We start from the raw sequence: 20,296 nt of genomic DNA, 5'->3' as shown, positions 1-20,296 counted from the left end.
TGTAAAATTGAGTGCACTTTTAGTTGTTTTAAATCAGATCTACAATATTAAATGCAGTATGAGACATATGTATGTAGTATGAATTTTAGTATGTAACTATAGACTTTATACATATAAAATATGTAAGTATATATGTGTGCACACTAGAACGATACAAACAACACACATAGTAACAAATCACTCAAACAAATGTGCATTGGTAAGCAATACTGTAAGTGCTGTAAGTGGAGTAAGGATAAATAGGACCTACATCCACTAAAATTTCAGGCACGCTGCAAAAATGTTGGTACTTTACCCAAATAGATTTTTTCCTCCCACTCCAAAATCCTTGCTTTTCTTCTCCTATGAGGCAGGTTAGCCGTTAAGCAGCAATCAGTTGTGCTCTGCACTTGCCTCTGCTTGCTTTGCCTCTCGTTGCCCTCTCAGTTGTCCCTTTTAACAAAGGATTCTGCCTTAATCCACTCTTTTTTTATTACAAGATATAATTATATTTCATACAGAAACAGTATAACTCAACCTCGGGATTATATATCCCCCTCTCCCACTCATAAAACAATCAAACAACAAGGAACAAGACCGTCCCTGGCATTTGCAGATGTAACACAATTGAAGTCAGTGTATTTGTGCTGCTCATACAAGGGCAGAGTTTAGCCCAAAATCAGAGACCCGATCACTCATCTTTCTTCTATTGATTACACTACATCTTCCAGAAGAGAGAAAACAGTTAGCTATAGCAAAACTGCATGCACAGAGCGCTCTAGCGTTTTATTTTTTTTATTTTCATGTTCAACTTTGTAAACCATTTTTTCATTCTGCTCTTCATTCTTTTGCAATTTAGTAATTCAAATGCATGGCAGGGTATATTTGTTGAGCTGGGCTTCAAGAGGACATAGGCCACACCCTTACAAGTGATTCCTGGGCACTTTCCTGAGGCTTAGTGATAGTTCCTGGGAAGTAGCATACTTAGGATCTTGGCCTAGCAAGCCATAGAATAGGAATCACATGAATCATCAAATCATAGAATATCAGGGTTGGAAGGGACCTCAGGAGGTTATCTAGTCCAACCCCCTGCTCAAAGCAGGACCAATCCCCAACTAAATCATCCCAGCCCGGGCTTCGTTAAGCCTGACCTTAAAAACCTCTAAGGAAGGCGATTCCACCATCTCCCTAGGTAACCCATTCCAGTGCTTCACCACCCTCTTAGTGAAAAAGTTTTTCCTAATATCCAACCTAAACCTCTCCTATTGCAACTTGAGACTGTTACTCCTTGTTCTGTCATATAGTACCACTGAGAACAGTCTAGATCCATCCTCTTTGGAACCCCCCTTTCGAGGTAGTTGAAAGCAGCTATCAAATCCCCCCTCATTCTTCTCTTCTTCAGACTTAAACAATCCAGCCCCCTAATCATTTTTGTTGCCCTCCGCTGGACTCTTTCCAATTTTTCCACATCCCTCTTGTAGTGTGGGGCCCAAAACTGGACACAGTACTCCAGACAAGGCCTCACCAATGCCAAATAGAGGGGAATGATCACATCCCTCGATCTGCTGGCAGTGCCCCTACTTATACTTATGAGCTTGGTTTCAGTAGGATGGTCATGCCCTGGATACTTTTAGAAGCTCTGTATGTGAACTTCTAGGAAAGAGGGGCTGGGGATGATCTGGAGCTGTTCTTCCCCATGCCCCTTCTCTCTCTGTCAATAGAGCTTCATGCTCTCCTCTGCCGCAAGGCATTGAAAGGAACAAATCTGAGTAAAGAAGGACATGGGGGCATCATAACTTCCTCTCTGGAAGGTGGAGGCAATATAACATGCTTCTTCCTCTTCAGGAGTCTGTGGAAGTCCATTTGCACTGGTTCCATTGGGTTACTGGGGAGAAGCCTGAGAGCAGATGCTTTGTGACTGCTCAGAACTGGTAACTTAGTACTAAATGGATACTGCTTCTTTCACTCCACACCTTAACGTTTCCCTGTACCTCCTATGTAGATAACTCTCAGTGTGTCTCCTATTTTTGAGCCATTTTGCAGAAAGATACAAATCTTATTACAGTCTTCTATATGTGGGAAGCACCAACATATAGGAGCTTTTTGATAGAAACACATTACCAGTACTTACTTTTTTCAGTTCTTAGTAATCAAACACTATATGAGTATAATTTAGGTTATGTTGGTTTCTGGTGTTTTATGCAGATATGAAACTTTGCATACTTATAAAAACAAGCAGCAGCAGAATATTAATTGTTTTTGTAAATATTTTATTAACTTAAGAGCATAAGAGCCATATTAGGTCAGACCAATGGTCCATCTAGGCCCGTATCTAAGGGAATGAACAGAACAGGGTAACAGCTTCTGGCAGTTGGAGGTGGGCTGCTCTTTTATTGTTGTTATTACTTTCCTAGAGTCTTAGGGCTAGATTGTGAAAGCCTGATTGGTGAGAACTAACATAACAGTTGACGTCAATGGAACAACTGAGAGTAACTGATAAGCAGGGTAAATAAAGGGCTTACAATATGGCCTATAAAACCTAGTGAGGGGAAATGACCTATGGGTCAAGCTAGTCCATCTCCTCTGGTCAATGCATTCCCACCTTGCATTTTCTAGTGCTTTGTCCAATCTGATTTTAAATGTTCTAAGTGATAGGTCTTCCATTCTTTCTATAATCTCTTAGACCTCATTGACAGGAAATATTTCTGGATAGATAAAATTAAGATTTCTATCTGTCTGTCTATCTGTCTAAAGTGTGTATGTATGTATGAGGCTGTTAAGAGGGTTAGTGAGAAGATATAGGCTGCAGTGTTTTCAATGTGTTGATAACACTCAGCTTTATATCTGTCTCTTCTGATACAGACAGTGCTGTTGATCATGTAGGGAGGTTTGGGCCATGGACGAAAACTAGCTGTCTGAGGCTCAGTGCAGATAAGAGTGAGGTGATAATGGTAGGTTGGGGGAGGCTGCTAGATGTTCTGGAAAGGCTATTTTCCCCCTTTGACTGAGGATGTTTTCCTCCCATTTGTTACCTGTGTTTGAATTCTGGCATTGTAGTTGTTCCCCCGCTGCTGTTGGATGGTCATATAGCAGTAGCATCCAGGAGATTCTGACCATTTATGTCAGCTGTGGAGCACACTGCAGTGATCCATGCCTCTGTTACCTCAATACTGGATTATTGCAATGCAGTAATCTGGAACAGGTTTACCTGCTCCCTGACTGAAATAGCCCAAACCTGTTGACATGTAGAGCATGCTACAAAGCACCTCTATTTATACAGGCTGCTGCAGGGGGTCACCTGTGAGAGAAATCAGATGTGTGGGGAAGAGAGGAGTTTGGTGTTCTGCAGGTGATCTAATTTTGTTTTGGGAATTTATGGCTGTGGGCATTTATGGACTTGGTGGACACCCATTTTTTATGTTATAGTATCCAATTAATTAATCTTTCCTCAAAAATCAATTCCTCTAAACTTTGATTTATGTTTTAAACAGAGTTGTGCTCAATGGCCAAGATTTTAAAATATAGGAACCTAAGACTCCTAAAACCACAGGTAAATCTTGAGTCTGATTTTCAATAATGCTGAGCAAGCAACAGCTCCCAATGGCAATTGTTGGCTGTTTATCACTGATAATCAAACCACCTCAGGCCTTGTCGAAAGCCCACCAAAGTCAGTGGGAGCCTTTCTGTTGATTTCAGTGGACCTGATTTTAGGGCCTTATTTTGGAAAATCTTAGCCGATGTATTTAGTTACTGCTGCGGTCATCCCTGCAAATTTAAAAATCCCAGTAGTTATTACTTCCCAGTATAGAAGAAGATTGCTATGTAATTACAAGACCACAGATGTATCCATGCATAACATGAAGAGAGATTTTAATTCATAAACTAGAAAGAACATTAGAATGAAATAACATTTTGTCATGAAGAAAATTCAGACTATGATGTGAAATACTGTCTTGAGAACAAACTGGTCAGATTTTAAATAGACTAAAAGTCTATAAAGTTTCAATGTCATTTTGATTCGGTGACATAAATGTACATTACAAGAACATTGATAAAAGCAATTTATGTACCATTTAAAGCCCCAGTTCTGCAATCACATTTGTGTGGGTTGGGCCTTGTGCCCATTTGGATCCAGCTGCTGACTGGGAGCTGTGATTGCAGATTATCTTTTTTATCACAAAGATAACCCATTTGACTGTAAGCTTTCTTTACAATAGTGGTCTAAGAATATGATAGGACAATGAAGACTTAGCTAGATTAATTCAGTGCATACAATGGTTGTTTATATGCAGTAAAGCAGAGCAAATAATTTACAATGATCAATTTATTAATTTTTTGTGTCTTCTAACAAATAATCTGCAAGCCAATTTTAAAATCCTCAAATGTAGACCCTGACTCTACAATGAGCTCTATGAAGATACAGCAATCTGCACATTACTGAAATTGAATATAACATTAACAATCTGTGCCGTGTTAATTACATGATATTTTTCTTAATCAACACAGTACAAATTGCAAATTCTCTAACTCAACATACCATTCCAAATTCCCTTTCTGCAAATATTTCAGGCCTAAAATTATCACTTAGTTTATTTTCCTAATATTTTATGTATTATCTGATGTTCATGATGCACAGGAAGTCTTCATATTTGTACCATAAGACTTAATATTGTTTCAATATCGGTATCTCTGGCAGTAGTTAGGTTGCTAAAGTTCTGTTTCCTAGTAATTCCTAGTTAAATCTTCGATGTATAGATTGGTATATGAAGCATGACAATCATTTAGGGAGAAAAAATTATTTGTTTTACAGTTTGACTGTTGTGGTCTGAAAAGCAAAATTCACATTTCCAAGAGTGCAGTCCAAATTAGTTGTACCGACCACCATTTAAATTAATCTTTCATTGCGATTTTGAATTGAAAGAAGCAAAAAGTAAGAGCAACCAGAGTGTAACAAGTTGCATTTAAAGCCTACAGGAACAGCTGCTGAGATTACAAATGCAACATTCTAAGTGTTTTATATTCTAATGAGCAGTCATTGTTACAAGCCAGTATTTTATACTGATTATGTTGCACACATAGTGCAGCTGCCACTGACCCCTCAATCAGCACTAACAAAAAACCTCTTTGTTATCAGTATGGGAAATATCTGCTGTTGTGGGTGTGAATTCAAAACAGAGTAACATTCATCAACAGAAAAAAATTAAAAGGACCATTTATGGGAGACATTTGGGCTCTTATAAATGAATCACTGAGCTTTTGAAAGCCTTAAAATTATCACTTTTACATATGTTTTTTAATAATTGAATTGTAAATAAAAATGTAGCTCAAGATATCAGAATTCCATGGAACATTTTTTCCATAGAAATATCTATGACTTCCAATAATTTTTTAAAATATTTTGAACTCATAAGTTTCTGTTCTGCTACAATGAAAATAAGGTCATTTGTCATTTGAGTTTTTTAATTCATAAACTGAGTTTTCTTTCAAGGAATTTTATATTGAGTTTAGTAAGTTTTAGCCATTTTTCCCACCTGAGGAGCCAAATGGTGGTACAGGAATGAAAGACCAAGTTATAGTTGTTGAGATGTTTCCTACAGCAGATACCTTTGGGTTCTGTAAGCCCCATTTACCCGTTTGAGGACATTAGAATACAGTTGATTTGTGTAACATAGATACAGTACCAAGCACTTACATAATAAAAGTCAGTGTCAAATCTTAGACAATCAGGCCATATTGCATCACAAATGCCTGACTAGAACACTGTAGAAATTCTGGTTACTTGAGACTATCCTGTCCCTTAAATAACTTCCATGCTACACACAGTTATAAGGCTGTGGAGAAAACTGTCATCACCTCCACAAACAGGTGATTCTTATGTGGTATTTATCATCGTTATTCTTCATGTCTGTACATTTCTTCCTCTTCACAATGCACAGAAACATTTAGCCAAATTCTTCAACTGAAGTCAGTGGAACCACTGATATATGCTGCCCTTTCTAAAGGGCTTGCACTAAAGAATTTGGCTAAGATTTTGAATGGTGTGTGGATATATAGTGAGTGCCGTGCAGAAATTTAGCTATGTACGGTAACACTCTTACGGGAAGGAAGAAAGCAACGGCTTAAGAAATCTGGATTCTGTTCCTGGCTTTGCTATATATTTCTGATGTGACCTTGGCGAGTCACTTGATCTCTCTGTAACTCAGTTTCCCCTTCTGTAAAATTGAGATAAAACCTACCTCACAAGAAAGTTCATATCTTATTCGTATCTGTAAAGAGCTTTGAGATCCTTAGCTGGAAGGCTCTGTGGAATTCCATATTAGTTGTTGTTAATGGGAGTCATGCAAAAGCTGCCACCATATTGATATGTGATTTCTACATCGTTTTTTTTCAAAGATTTCAGAAATTTAAAATTCTGTAATGAAGATATCCATTATAAATAACTGGTGAAAATGTAAGTATAAAAGCATTCGTATATCTTTTTATTACGTCTTTTGTGTTAAAGTAGCCATTTCTAAGTTGTATTAAGTTGAGATAAAAAGAAAAGCACAAAATTTGTGCAGTTTTGATATCTACATTTTATACTTTATAAACCTCAGCAGCAGTTCATGCTTATGGGAATTGTCTTTTATTTTTAACAGCAGCCAAGTGTATGGTTGACAGAAGCATATTTCTCTTTCGGCTTTTGTTTGAGCAGCTTCCAAAGCATCATACTACAGGTTTTTAAAAACACTTTGCCAAGTCTAGCTCAGATTAAATTTCTTTGTTAGACTTTCTCTTTTAAGCATCTGGATCAGAAATAGTATCCTCTTACTATGTAGTAATGAAACATTTGGAAATCATCTGAAAAATTGTAATAGACTGCAATAGTCCTGGCCTTTATTTCTCAGTGTAAGAAATATGAGGATGCCGAGGGATTTTTTTAAAAACTAATTTCACTTTGTTTAAAATATCTTCAGCCTACTGACAGGTTACAAGAATACTAACTGCTAGGCATTTTTATCCCTAAAGCTGTTGCTTAGTTATCCAATTTAGCCTTGTGAATTACTATTCTCATTAATACATATCTGCATTTGATGCCACATTTTTCAGCACTCTGAGGTAATCTTAGAACACACAAGTTATGACTAATCAAGTTTTAGATAAAAATTGACAAAGGTGATGAATGCTAACCCTGGGTTTTCTTTTCTGATTAATATATATTAGTTACGCTGAGTAAGTGTGGAGAATTTGCTTATAAAATAAAGGAAAGTGAAATTGAAGTATACAGTCTGCATTAATCTGAAGATGTTTAAAATAAAATAAATTTATATCATTGTAGTCATTTAAAATATTAAAACATAACAGTGAAAATATTTCTCTCATATTTCATAAACTTGTTAGAGTGTGATAATTATAATGTAAAATCAGATTGTTCCCAGTAAACTTTCAATGGAGAGTTAAGTTGTTTTGATGTATATGGTAAGAAAGAAACAAACAGCAGAATTTTAGTGGTGAAGAACTACTTGTAGACATTTCACTAGAAAGAAAAGGGCCAAGTTTTATGCTGGTTTGCATTAAAGTCAATAGACTGTCATCCTTTCACACCAATGGTAAATTTCAGAGAGTCCAATAGATTGAAGAAAACTTTGTCTGTTCACTACAGTATTGTAAAAGGGATATAGGAGGGGAGAAGGTAATATTGTAAGGAGTTGGGTAAGGATGTATATGTTTTTTTCTAATTACTTTGCTAACAAACTGATTTCTTTTACACTTAGTAGAGGTGGAGCTGTAGCAATTATATGCTCCATGTTTTTTCTACATTCCTTTATGCAGTCCACACCACTGACTGGGATTTAGACCGGTTTTCTTTTGGTTGTCCTTGATGACACATGTCAAAGTGCTAAATGCTGATGTCTGATTTGTGATTGTAATTGCAGTCTTGTATACTCAGCTCTCTAATTTTTTCTCCTCTGCTTCCTCAACTTATGTCTGATCCCTGTGAAGGAACAAGATAATGATGGCATATGGTGGTACATCATTTCCTTTCTTATAGCTGCTATGTCAACTGGTGAAACACACAAAACCGACGAAGTGGGTATTCACCCATGAAAGCTCATGCTCCAATACGTCTGTTAGTCTATAAGGTGCCACAGGACGCTTTGCTGCTTTTACAGATCCAGACTAACACGACTACCCCTCTGATACTTGACACAAAACCTGTAATTCATGCATTGGATTGTGTTGCCAATGTTGCCCTTGGAGACAGTCAGTGTTTTGTGAGGCTGCATCTAAAGGAATCATGAGGATCCAACCTTGATTTTTGACTCCTCTGCCCAGTGCCGAGTCAGAGGCCTAGAAAGGACTTACAAAAGATTTACACAAATGTTTAACTTTAGTCACATGAATAGTCCCACTGACTTCAATAGGATTACTCAAGATGAGTAAAGTTTAGCACACGTGCCAGGATTGGGGCCTAATTGGTTTATTGGCATCTCTGTCCTTAGAAATATTGTGTGCGCTAAGAGCTGGCTTACTTCACTTCCAAGTACTCTTCTTTTTCTTTTAAATGGCTCTTGTATGGCTCTCTTCTCTTTCACCCAGCTATTTTTTTCCTGCAGATATTGGGCTTATTTGTCCAGTCCCTTGTGCCCTTATATAGAGAAGGGAGAAAGTTATGCAACTAGTGAAACAATACATAAAGGTGAAGAAAAAGCAGATGGCTGCTCTGTTAATGGGGCTTCTCCACTTGATCCCACAGGAAGAGAGACCTTTCATTGTCAAAAGTTCTGCAAGCTCATTGATTTTTCATTCTAGCAGGATTTGTTTGCTTTTGAATTACTGCTTTGTTATCATCAGTGTATGATATACCTTTCACTAGGCTACTCATTTCACTGGTTTCCGGAGACTGGCTCTGTCAGGATTCCTGAAGAGATCTTCTCTTCCTTTCTATTTAACAGAATCTTAATAAATGAGAGACATTCATGGAATTCTGTTTTTTTTTCTGTTCCGTTCAAAATGGATGGGAAAGTGTCATTTCATACTATTCAGAACTTCTGTTTAGCATTTTAAAGTGTCAACATGAAAGCCAAAGTCAAAGCAATTTTTCATTTTCCTGTACAGCAGATTTCTTTTTAAGAAATGAGAATCTTTTCTAATATTTTTCAACAAATATATTTTCCTTGGGAAACAGCAGTAGATGCAATTAATCCATTTCTCACAAAGTAAAAAGTTCTCCGTACTCCTGTCGGGGGAGCTAGGAGATGCTAATAAAGGAGTGGCTTGGCAGGATCAAAATGTGGTGCATTTTGGACTGAGGCAACTGCAGGCTGGTATATATGGGCATGTATAGGTGAAACTGTCATTTTTTTTGTCCCCTGAATCCACATACTCAATCCTTCATCTTCCTGCCCTTATCCCAGAACTGGAAGATATAAATAGAGCAGGAGTGTTGAGTTATTTCTGGGTTTTGGTTTACAGGACCAGTTAATTTAGTGACAGTGTATTTTCCTGTTTTCCTCAGTTAATTATCGTAATGCTAATATCTTGTATCTTGCTATGGTAATCTGGGGCCTGCTCCTGAAAACCTTTGGTTTCAGAAACAGATTCTACTTGTGCCAAGTGTTCCAATATTGATACTGGGACTACTCACTAGAGTAAGAGTTGTGGACTTAGTTCCCTTTTTTGTATTGCAACATACAGTTATCCTGTTTCTCACTATTGGCAGCTTGTTGGCTTTTTTTAATTTTCAGAAGCCGTTCCCATGGAACTTTTTGCAATAGTTAGGGGTATTAGTTTGTTATCCCCATCAAACAAAATTGTGACAGACTCTTTCTCCATTACAATATTTCAATTTTATTGGCACAAGACAGTGGAGAATCAACTTCAGTACCTGGAAAGATAATGGAGCATATAATTAAGTAATCAATTTGCAACACCTAGAAGATAATAAGGTGATAAGTAATAATCAGCATGGATTTGTCAGGAACAAATCATGTCAACCAACCTAATAACTTTCTTTGACAGGGTAACAAGCCTTGTGATAGGGGGGAAGCAGTAGATGTGGTATGTTTTGACTTTAGTAAGGCTTTTGATACTGTTTTGCATGACCTTCTCTTAAACAAACAGAGGAAATACGACCTAGATGGACTACTATAAGGTGGGTGCATAACTGGTTGAATTTTTTTCCCCAGAGTGTAGTTATCAGTGATTCACAGTCAAACTGGAAGGGCATATTGAATCGGGTCCCACAAGGATCAGTTCTGGGTCTTGTTTTGTTCAATATCTTCATTAATGATATAATTAATGGCATAGAGAGTAATTATAAAGTTTGTGGATGATACCAAGCTAGGAGAGGTTGCAAGTGCTTTGGAGGATAGGATTAAAATTCAAAATGATTTAGACAAACTGGAGAAATGATCTGAAGTAAATAGGATGAAATTCAATAAGGATAAATGCAAAGTACTCCACTTAGGAAGGAACAATCGGTTGCACACATACAAAATGGGAAATGACTACCTAGGAAGGGGTACTGCGGAAAGGGATCTGGGGGGGTCATAGTGGATCACAAGCTAAATATTAGTCAACAGTGTAACACTGTTGCAAAAAAAGCAAACATCATTCTGGGATGTATTAGCAGGAGTATTGTAAGCAAGACACGAGAAGTAGTTCTTCCACTCTACTCTTTGCTGATTAGGCCTCATCTGAAGTATTGTGTCCAGTTCTGGGCACCACATTTCAGGAAAGATGTGGACAAATTGGAGAAAGTCCAGAGAAGAGCAACAAAAATGATTAAAGGTCTAGAAAACATGACCTATGAGGGTAGATTGAAAAAATTGGATTTGTTTAGTCTGGAGAAGAGAAGATTGAGAGGGGACATAACAGTTTTCAAGTACATAAACAGTTGTTATAAAGAGGAGGGAGAAAAATTGTTCTTCTTAACCTCTGAGAATAGGACAAGAAGTAGTGGGCTTAAATTGTAGCGAGGGCAGTTTAGGTTGGACATTGGGAAAAACTTCCTAACTGTCAGAATGGTTAAGCACTGGAATAAATTGTCCAGGGAGGTTGTGGAATCTCCATCATTGAAGATTTTTAAGAGCAGGTTAGACAAACTCCTGTCAGGGATCATCTAGGAAACAATGTAGTCCTGGCTTGGCATGAGTAAGTGGACGTGGGGGAGGCCTCATTTCTTGGGAGATAGGATTAGGGAGGTAAATGGATCAGGAGGCTAGAAAAAGAATGTCTATACTAGCTAAAATAAGGGTGAATACCCAGGGAACCATTTACAATGGACACCATAACAATGGCTAAGCTAAATCAGGAATGTAAAGATGAGGTAAAGAGTAAGTCATACATGGACAATGCGTGGACAGAGCATGCTGTACAGGGATTGGGTTTTACAAAGTAACCAAGCCAATCTCAAATTGTGTAATGCAATGTAATGTGTCAATGTGTATAAAGGAAGAAGTTTGCTGTGTAACTTCGGGTATGTGGTACGCCCTATACCAGAGGTTTTCAAACTTTTTAGGGTGTGTACCTCTTTCCAAATAATGTAGTCTACCGTGTACCCCCATATGAGATAGGGTTATAATATACCTATGTGGTTAGATTGCCAAGTCTTACTAAATAAAATGCATTGTCCGCCATTATAGGATTTTTCTCATGTACTCCCTGACAAGAGTTCATGAACCGCAGTTTGAAAACTACTGCCCTATACCCACCCCTTATGCTTGAATCTGATCAACTTAGACTGTTCTGTTCCACTCCAGAGGTAGCTGCATTTCAGTGATAGGTGAACTGGTAAATATTTATCTGATATACAGACTGTTCTGTTCCACTCCAGAGACATATTTGCTGTATGCCAAATAAAGGAACCCGAGTGACAAGACTGGTGTCAAACTGAGTTCTTGGGGAACTCCAATAAACAGTAGGTAGATAAAATATATCTAAAATTATTTGGAATTTTGCAAAATTTTGTCAAAACTGATAGAAAATGAAAACTACCAGAAAACTGAGAGAGACTGGCCAGATGAATTCACTAAAATGGCTGCCTTTATGGAAAATTCCATGAGGACTGACTGCTATTTATTTTCATCATTTCCTTCAAAAAGTTATCAGCAATAATAATTTTTCAGAGGTAATGCAAGTTAATGAAAAATATAGCCCATATGTTATAGTGTCATAATCAGCAATACAATTTTTTTTTTATAGATGTGCATCTTTTATTGGTTAAAAAAAGTTTACATTTAGAATGTAATAAGTAAATTATATGAAAAGCAGAATTGACAGTTTATAGTTAAACTCATATATTTGAAAAAGAAACTCATAAAGCGAAATAAAGTTCACATATGTTTCATATTTTCATTGTGTCTGTCATGAATTTGATGTGGTGATGTATTTTGTATCAACCTTGTAAATTATATAATGGTCTTCCACACAAGCATCTTCTGGGCTGATCTATGGCCTGTGTAAAACTGTTGAATTACGAATATTTTAATCCTAAACACTGCACATATATTTATATTCAAGATATTGCTAAGAATATTCATGTTTTGTCTACTTTGTGGTTTGTATATTTTTCTGGAGTTTTTATGTGTATATTAAAAATAACATTTTGTGGCCAATTTAATGGAAATACATAGCATCGAAAACATTTTCCCTTAAAATGGTTAGATTTAACAAAAAACGGCATTTCAGCTAGTACTAGTGTGCTCATGCAGTCTGAAAGTTTTGGAAGAGTTAATTTTCTAAATTGGGACAATGTAAAGAGGTTTAAAATCTAGTACTTTATAAGTACAATGTTTCTGGCTTCTGCTTCAGAACATTTTCCTATGAGATTAAATCTAAAAGTTAAGTTGTGACTCTTACATCAGAGTAATATGTTGATATATCATTATCAACAACACAGTATGGAAGTGGCTAATATCATGTGCAAATAACATTTTCTTAAATCAGTCATTCCAATTATGAGCATGTGGTATTGAACAATGACCGTATCCTTTTAAGAGGGAACAGTACTTACTTCTCTCTCTCTCCTCCAGTTTCTTCCCACCACAGGGACTTCCGAGCTACTGAGTCACTTGGCTTAGCAGACAATGCTTTGGGAGGTTCTACCTCTCCCTACTCCCTCATGCAGAACATGAAAAAGGAATCAGAGCATCTCCATCTGCTCATGAGTTACAAGTTCCATATGGCCCTGGAGGTGTGAGGGAAAGGGTCCATGGCTTTGCTTCAAGGGGTCTGCTATGTGACTGGCCAACCTGGGGTGGGCATACCTCGTGGTTCCTTGAAGGGACCATGGTTGGGGAAGAGTATATAAAGGGTTTAACTGGCTGGGACAGGAGATGTGGTGAGCTGTACATATGGCCAATCAGGAGGTTCTCCCTTGCCCCTTGCACACATTTTTCAGCTCAGTGCATTGGTGGTGTCAGCTAGGGTGTGGTTATTAAGAAGGGCTAGCAGCTAACTTTTGGTTCAGAGCCCAGGGTCTCCACAACATGCACTAGGTTACATCAATCACTATATTTGGAGTCAGGGACAAATTTTCCATCAGCATATTGGCCTGTAGTCCCTTCTTTGTTGCAATAGTGATAATCCGTTTTGGAGTTAATTTAGTTAATAAGGAATTTGATCTTTCAGCAAAAATGTGGGTTGGTCTGGAGATTAGCAGGTAGCAGCAGCAAAGATGGGTGAGAGGAACTGCAAGTTGGTTGGGATGAAAGGATGGACTTTTATTGGGGCTCAGAGTGCAGAATTAAAATGGGCCACGGTGGTAGTGGCTGACAGCAAGCTCAATGATGTTCACAGGTGAAATGTGGCATGCTCATTAAAAGGGCCTGATTCCTTTCAAAAGGGCTAGGTGGGATCTGTGGCTTTGGCAAATCTGCATCCTTTCTGCATGTTAAGGACATAGAAGCAGAGTGGCTGCTCTTGTGGTATAGCGTGTTTTTTCTAAAGCTTCAATTCCTGGAAGTGTGTGAATAGATAGGAATTAGTTTTCATTTAAAAAATAAAAATTTTAGTCCTCAGGATTGTGCGGAATACGTGACCCAAATGCAGGGCTGCCTGGGAGGTGGGGGGCAAGTGGGGCAATTTGCCCCAGGACCCGGGCCCCACAGGGGCCCCCACGAGAATATAGTATTCTATAGTACTGCAACTTTTTTTAATGGATGGGGCCCCCGAAATTGCTTTGCCCCAGGCCCCCTGAATCCTCTGGGCAGCCCTGCCCAAATGCATCCTAAAGACTGAAACCAAAGGGCAAGAAAGTACCCAAAGTGTGTGGTTTATTTTTGTTTTTAATCTCATAGTTTTTATGCCAGTCTCATGGTTCTTGAGGCCTGACTCATATTTCTGAACAGCATTAGTAATACTGTTGGGCCCTGGGGCCTTCAAGACTCACCCCTGGATTGGTAGATCACAAGACTTGGCTGGTTGCTGTACATCATTTAACCTTATTTTGGTTTGTAGTTTGAGTTGATACTTAAACTCAAGGTGCAGGCAGAGGTCTTTAATCTATTTAATACGCCTGGAGTTTTATTTTTAGTATGGAGCCAGGAGTGACACTTCGCTATGTATCAATGTGATAGGCTTTATTTTTATTGAAATATGCACAGAGTGGTGTATATGAAACACTAAACATGCAAGAACAGAGTTAACCACATATATGACAAGGTAGTATTTCAGGCTTTAATTGTTTCTGTCTGAATTTTATACCAAGTTGCTTAATATTTATTTGTATGCTTTGAAGAAAAATGTGGACATGCACAAAAAAAACCCAGAAAATGAGACGAGTGTCCATTCCAGGTGATCAGGGCATATAGAAAATAAGTATATAGAAATAAAATGTATATCAAAACATGCTAATCTTCTGCTCTTTTTACCATAAATAACCATGACACTATTGTGCTAGTGAGATTTTATTTAACTGGATGTTGCTGAAAGAGCCTGGCCTCAAATTATAGTAGGGACAGTTAGAGTAAACTTGGTATAATATGATGAAATGGTCTTTATGAGCTGTTTCATAAAGTACAAGTGTGTGTGTGTGTAGTCAAGTCAAATCAATATCACGGTGAAAAAAAGCTTGGGTTAGAGCTTATAATAAAAATTGTTTTAATCTCAAGAGGTGGCTGAGATAGCAAAGTGTTTTTTTAATTCTAAATGTGTTACATTTTCAAACTGTCATATGTTTGTTAGCCATCTTGTCTTACATTAGTCTCTAACAGCTATCCTAGAATTCAAAATCAGAAACTCATATTTTTTAATGTAAAGGGGGTAAAATGTGTATGATGATATTAATTTGTTGTTAACTAATGTAATACAACATTAATAAATGACAGTTAATCTATCAAACCAATGCCATGACATCTTACTTGTTGTTTTAATATGTTTTAAGGAAGAAATGTATTTTTCAGATGTGTTTTACATTTGCACCAGGTAATGGAAAGTACAATATATTATGTGCTTGTGCCTTAGAGGAAACTTCTTAACAAAAATAATTGAATGTAGTAAATCTTTTCCCCCTGCTTCCCCTCTTGTATGCCTTCTGCATTGTATCTCTTGTGTTAGTACTTATAGCAAACCTTGTTGGTAATGACACGATTACAGAGCTGATGCAAGTGATACTATAGTGGAACACTGCCATTACCCACCATATGTTTGCTTTACATTGCAAGGTGGGTTTAATTCTCTTGCTCACTCTCTCTGATTCTTCATTTCTTCAGTAAGCGACCTCATTTATCTGAGATTTAGAGTCTTGTTACTGTTTGCTTGTGCTATTGGGAGTAAGACTACAGTTTTCAAATAATTAGAAACATCCACAAGCTAATAAATCTGTCCTGAAATTGTCATTTGATTGTGTATATTGTGTATGTTTATATTCAACTGTGTCTCTGTATGGATGATTTATCAGGTGTTTATTTTAGAGAGTTTCATCATATACACTGGTGAGATGATTTGTTGCACAGTAGGTTTAATAACTTAAGTGCTCTGATTACTATTTGTGTTTGGTATATGGTTTATTTATTTCCTTATCAGACACTAATCTTAAAAACTTCCCTGTCCTATAAATATATAATTTGTTTTAGCTGATGTTGAGTAAATATAATCATCTGGTAAGGCACATTTTCAGGGCATCTGGAATTCCTCTTTGCTAGTAACTTCTATCAGTAACGTATATAATATATTGCTCTGTGACTATAAATTCAAATATAATAAATGCCACCCCCTGTTTTTTTCTAATTCATTATAATGGTTGACCATCTTATGGTAGCATTATCTAAAGCATTTTAACTGTGTTAAAAAATGGCAATATGTTGTGTTAAAAGGCTTTTAAAATATTTAAATGGAATACTTTTCAAAAAGAAACAATGGCATAGATTAAAACTAATCCAATAAATATGAATGTGGCCCAGGCTTGCAGTCCTGGTTCATCCAGTCGTTCTCTCAGCCCAGGTGTTTGTTTAGTGGGAAGTCATCTTGGGAAGTGATGAGAGATGAATTTCACCCAAAGCTAGTTGGACAAGCCCCCAATATGTAGTTTCCATGCCAAAAGCAGTCTTGTTTTGTTATAAACCATTGCCTGTAAATGTTTGAAATCACAGCTTGAGACAATTATTGGTGATCTCTCAACACAATGAACACTATATAAGACCTTAATATAAACAATCAAGACATTTATGGTTCTGGGTGGGATTGCAACTTCCTCCACTTTTAGATCTTTACTTTTAGTAAAGATCAGTTTGAACTTTGTATGGATGTTGAGGATGGTACAAAAAAATAAAATTGTGAAACCGTTCCGTTAATTACCAGTGGTGAATTAGAATTAAGTGATCTTTTCCTTCTTACAGAACAGTATTACCTTTTAAAAAAATAAAAGCTCACTTAGCGCATACTTAGTTTAGTATGCAAAATATTACCAGTGAACTAAAACGTAATAGCTGAAACCAATTGCAAACAGATGGGACTCTCTTATTCTGATTGGCCATATGTTGCCATAGTAAAAAGTGAAAAATCCAGTCAAAACATAACTCATATAGAGGAAATGACCTTGATGGTTCTTGACTGCTATATAGAATTTCTGTAGAATCAACCCTTGGAATATATCAAATTTTCAACATAAATGGCAGCTAGATATTTGTAAAAGATGCATCATAGTGTTTATTTAGTTTGTCCAGAAGAAAAATATGGTTTTTAAAAAATCTCTGCCATCTACACAGGTGTAAACAGAAAATACAGAACTGGCACAGGTCTAATATGAATCGTGCAAAACCACGCTCTTGGGTATTGCTTCTCGGAAATGAATAATGGCTGTAGGTGTCTGAACAATGTAAATCACACTTGCACTTGGAAAAGCTTCTTAAATACAAACATGCTTTATTTCTAATAGACTGGGAAGTTTATGGCTTTAAAAAGTCCAGTTTTATGTGGTCTATTTTAAGTTTGCTCATATTCAGCTACTTTTTTTTCCACTGGAAATTCCTATGTTGTCACCCTTCTGATTATTTGTAATATTCAGTTAGAAGAAAATAGCAAGAATTGTTAGTGTGTAAATACATTGTGTGCTGCTATATTACAAATAATACAATATAAAAGAACATAAACAGACATAATGTATCATGTATGTGCCTATATGTATGCAATATACACACATATATACACATACACAATACGTATATGTCATGTATACATATATAATTATCAGGGGGTAGCCGTGTTAGTCTGTATCCACAAAAATAACAAGGAGTCTGGTGGCACCTTCATGCTGGTGGACTTCTTTAGATGCAGTGAGGGTTTTTACCCACAAAAGCTTATGTCCAAATAAATCTGTTAGTTTTTAAGGTGCCACCGGACTCCTTTTTGTTTTTATATATAATTATAATATCCTACCCTGTCATGTTTAAAGCAGATATAAAGATTTTTTCCCCCGCTATGTTTCTCATACTTGTTATAGGATAAAATCCATACCTTGGCAAATACACTTAACCTCAGTTTTAAACACCCTCTTCACAACATTTGAAAACTGATTGTACCTTAGGGGCTACCTCAGCAGACTTCATGTGGATTAATAACCTAATCTGCAAAGTAAACTGACAGTAAAACTTTCACTTGTTCTGCTTGACCCATGTAAATACAGTGCTGATGAAGTTTGACTAAATCCCTAGTTAAAAACCTTGAATTCTTTTGTTTGTGTGTTTAGTGTTATTGGGTAATATCATTGTGTATGCAGAAAGTGATTGAAAGATTCCTCTCCCCCTCCCGCCCCGGGGGATTGTATATATTGTGCTATTTGTTTGTGCTTTATTATAATTCAGTACAAAAATACATTAAAACAACACTGAATTGAAATTAACAGGTCATTCATTGTTCATTCTGCCACTTTGCTCTTAATTCACCCCATTGTGCCTACCTATTGCATGATTCTGGGGGTCTGAAAATAGTAGTTTTTAAAAAAAAATTTAAGGGTGGCATTTTCAACAGGGCTCCGAAGTCCCTTTGAAAATCCCACCACAAAGCAATTACTCCTAGCTGAACGTATTTTCCGAATATAAGACCCTTTTGTGTTAGAGCAGAATTCTAACAAATTTTATATTTTGCAGTTATCTAAATAAACAAAAATATAGTAAAGTTAATTTTTTTAAATATATTGCATCTGATCAAACAACCCATGTGCCAAGTTTTAGGCTGATGTCATAAGAAACAAACTTCAAATTTAATAAATGAACAGATGAATTGGATCCGGTTTCAGTGACTATATTTAAAAAGAGATGTCTTTCTAGTTTCCTGGATCATTTCAGCCCCAGTGAGTAGTGAATCTCTAAAGAGCAGAATTCAGGGCTTACCACTTGTAAAGGAAGAATAAGGGTTTGAATTCTAAAAAAAACCACAAACAAACAAACCCGATTGGCTTACTATAGTAAGTGCATAAAACTTCCGTAGGCATGTGTTTAGAATTTATGTGACACTATACTACGCTGTGCAGTACCACCCACTGACAATAAATACACAATGTTATGGTGTTTCATATTTTATAGCCAAACAAGCAAGTGTTGTAAGGTGGAGAGAATGGGAAGATAATGCTGGGATACTTTTTTTTATTATTATTTGTTTGTATAGTTCTCAGGAGCCAGAATTGCTAAAGGAATCAATGCACCAAAGAAATGAGAAATAAATAAATGTTTGTAAATATGGGATGAGGGGCAGAAGGAGTCCAAAGATAGGCGAGAAAAAAATATTTAGGTGTATGGAAAAACTCCCCCATAAGGGGAGTGAAAACATTCTACATCTGTCCATTGCATGGATTCTGCCACCTGCTTCCATATCATCTGGTATTGGCCACTCTTGGACAGCATACTGGACTAAATGGTTTAATCCTCTATGCCAATTCCTATGTTCCCAAAGCTGTATATTTCCTTTCATCCTGATGGATCCTGAAGTACTTTATAAACTGCTTTGTATGGTAGTTCGTACAATTCTGCCTGCTGATTTTCTAGCATGTGCTTAATTGCATATGGCTTTCAGAATTCGATCCTAGGTGTACAGTATTGAAAAAGGATTTTCTGGCCAGTTTGTTTTTTACATGGTCCCTCTACAATCAATCTTGCATGGAAAAGATCAATAATGAAGGGAGAAAATAAAACCATCAGTTCAGTGTGGTAAAATAATAAATATATTATGGTTTATAAAATTTTATTAGCATAGCAGTGTTGTCTGTTTTTATTTTTATTCTTTACCAAATATTCCCATTAACTACATTTTATGTGTGTAGTCAAACATGGAAGGGATATTAATTTGTCTCCTGTGCTTGGGAAAAGAAAGTAGCTAATATACTGACTGTAGGGTAAAGTTTCTCTATAAAAGTATTCATCTCTAGAATGAATTTTACTAGGGCAGAGGCACACTTAGATGTTAATTGAAAATATCAAATGTACTTTTTTTAAAATTGTGATTTGAGACACAGCTTTCTGATTGTTGAGTAGGACCTGGTGAAATCAGTGCGAATTTGCTGTTAACTTCAATAACCTGATTTGCCCTTTAACACAACCAGTAAATGATACAAAAAACTGATTTGAACAAGATGGTCACATTTTCTTTGTTTAGTAAGTACTCTGCCTTGTCCTGAATTCTCTCTCATCACCATTAATTTGGTCTTTTTCCCCCTTCACTTTCAGTAACGTAATCAGAATCAGACAAGACAAACTTAATCACATTTGACCTTCAAACACTATTTTTTCTCTTCAGCAATCCTAGGCATTGTAACCACATTTCTTCTATTAAGAAGTTGTATATTTCCACTTCCAGTGTACACGCATACACTATTTGGATCGTTTGGATTGAATTTCAGTAA

At 36.7% G+C, this 20,296-nt stretch overlaps 1 protein-coding gene across 15 annotated transcripts in view; it reads left to right on the top strand.

Moving 5' to 3' along the window:
- BRIP1 (BRCA1 interacting protein C-terminal helicase 1) overlaps positions 1–20,296 on the top strand; it is a 232,857-nt gene that overhangs the window by 123,095 nt on the left and 89,466 nt on the right. The window contains exon 24 of one of the 15 annotated variants that reach the window (XM_039507826.1): positions 8,012–8,570. The exons of 13 other annotated variants lie outside the window; for them this stretch is intronic. The gene's annotated coding sequence lies outside the window, so the exon portion shown is untranslated. Of the gene's footprint in view, positions 1–6,372; positions 6,390–8,011; positions 8,571–20,296 lie in introns of those variants that run through there. One more of the 15 variants, XM_039507829.1, reaches the window with a different exon arrangement.

The sequence above is a fragment of the Mauremys reevesii genome, linkage group 20 (assembly GCF_016161935.1).
Source record: "Mauremys reevesii isolate NIE-2019 linkage group 20, ASM1616193v1, whole genome shotgun sequence".
Taxonomy (NCBI): domain Eukaryota; kingdom Metazoa; phylum Chordata; order Testudines; family Geoemydidae; genus Mauremys; species Mauremys reevesii.
This window is presented reverse-complemented; position numbering and strand designations above follow the sequence as displayed.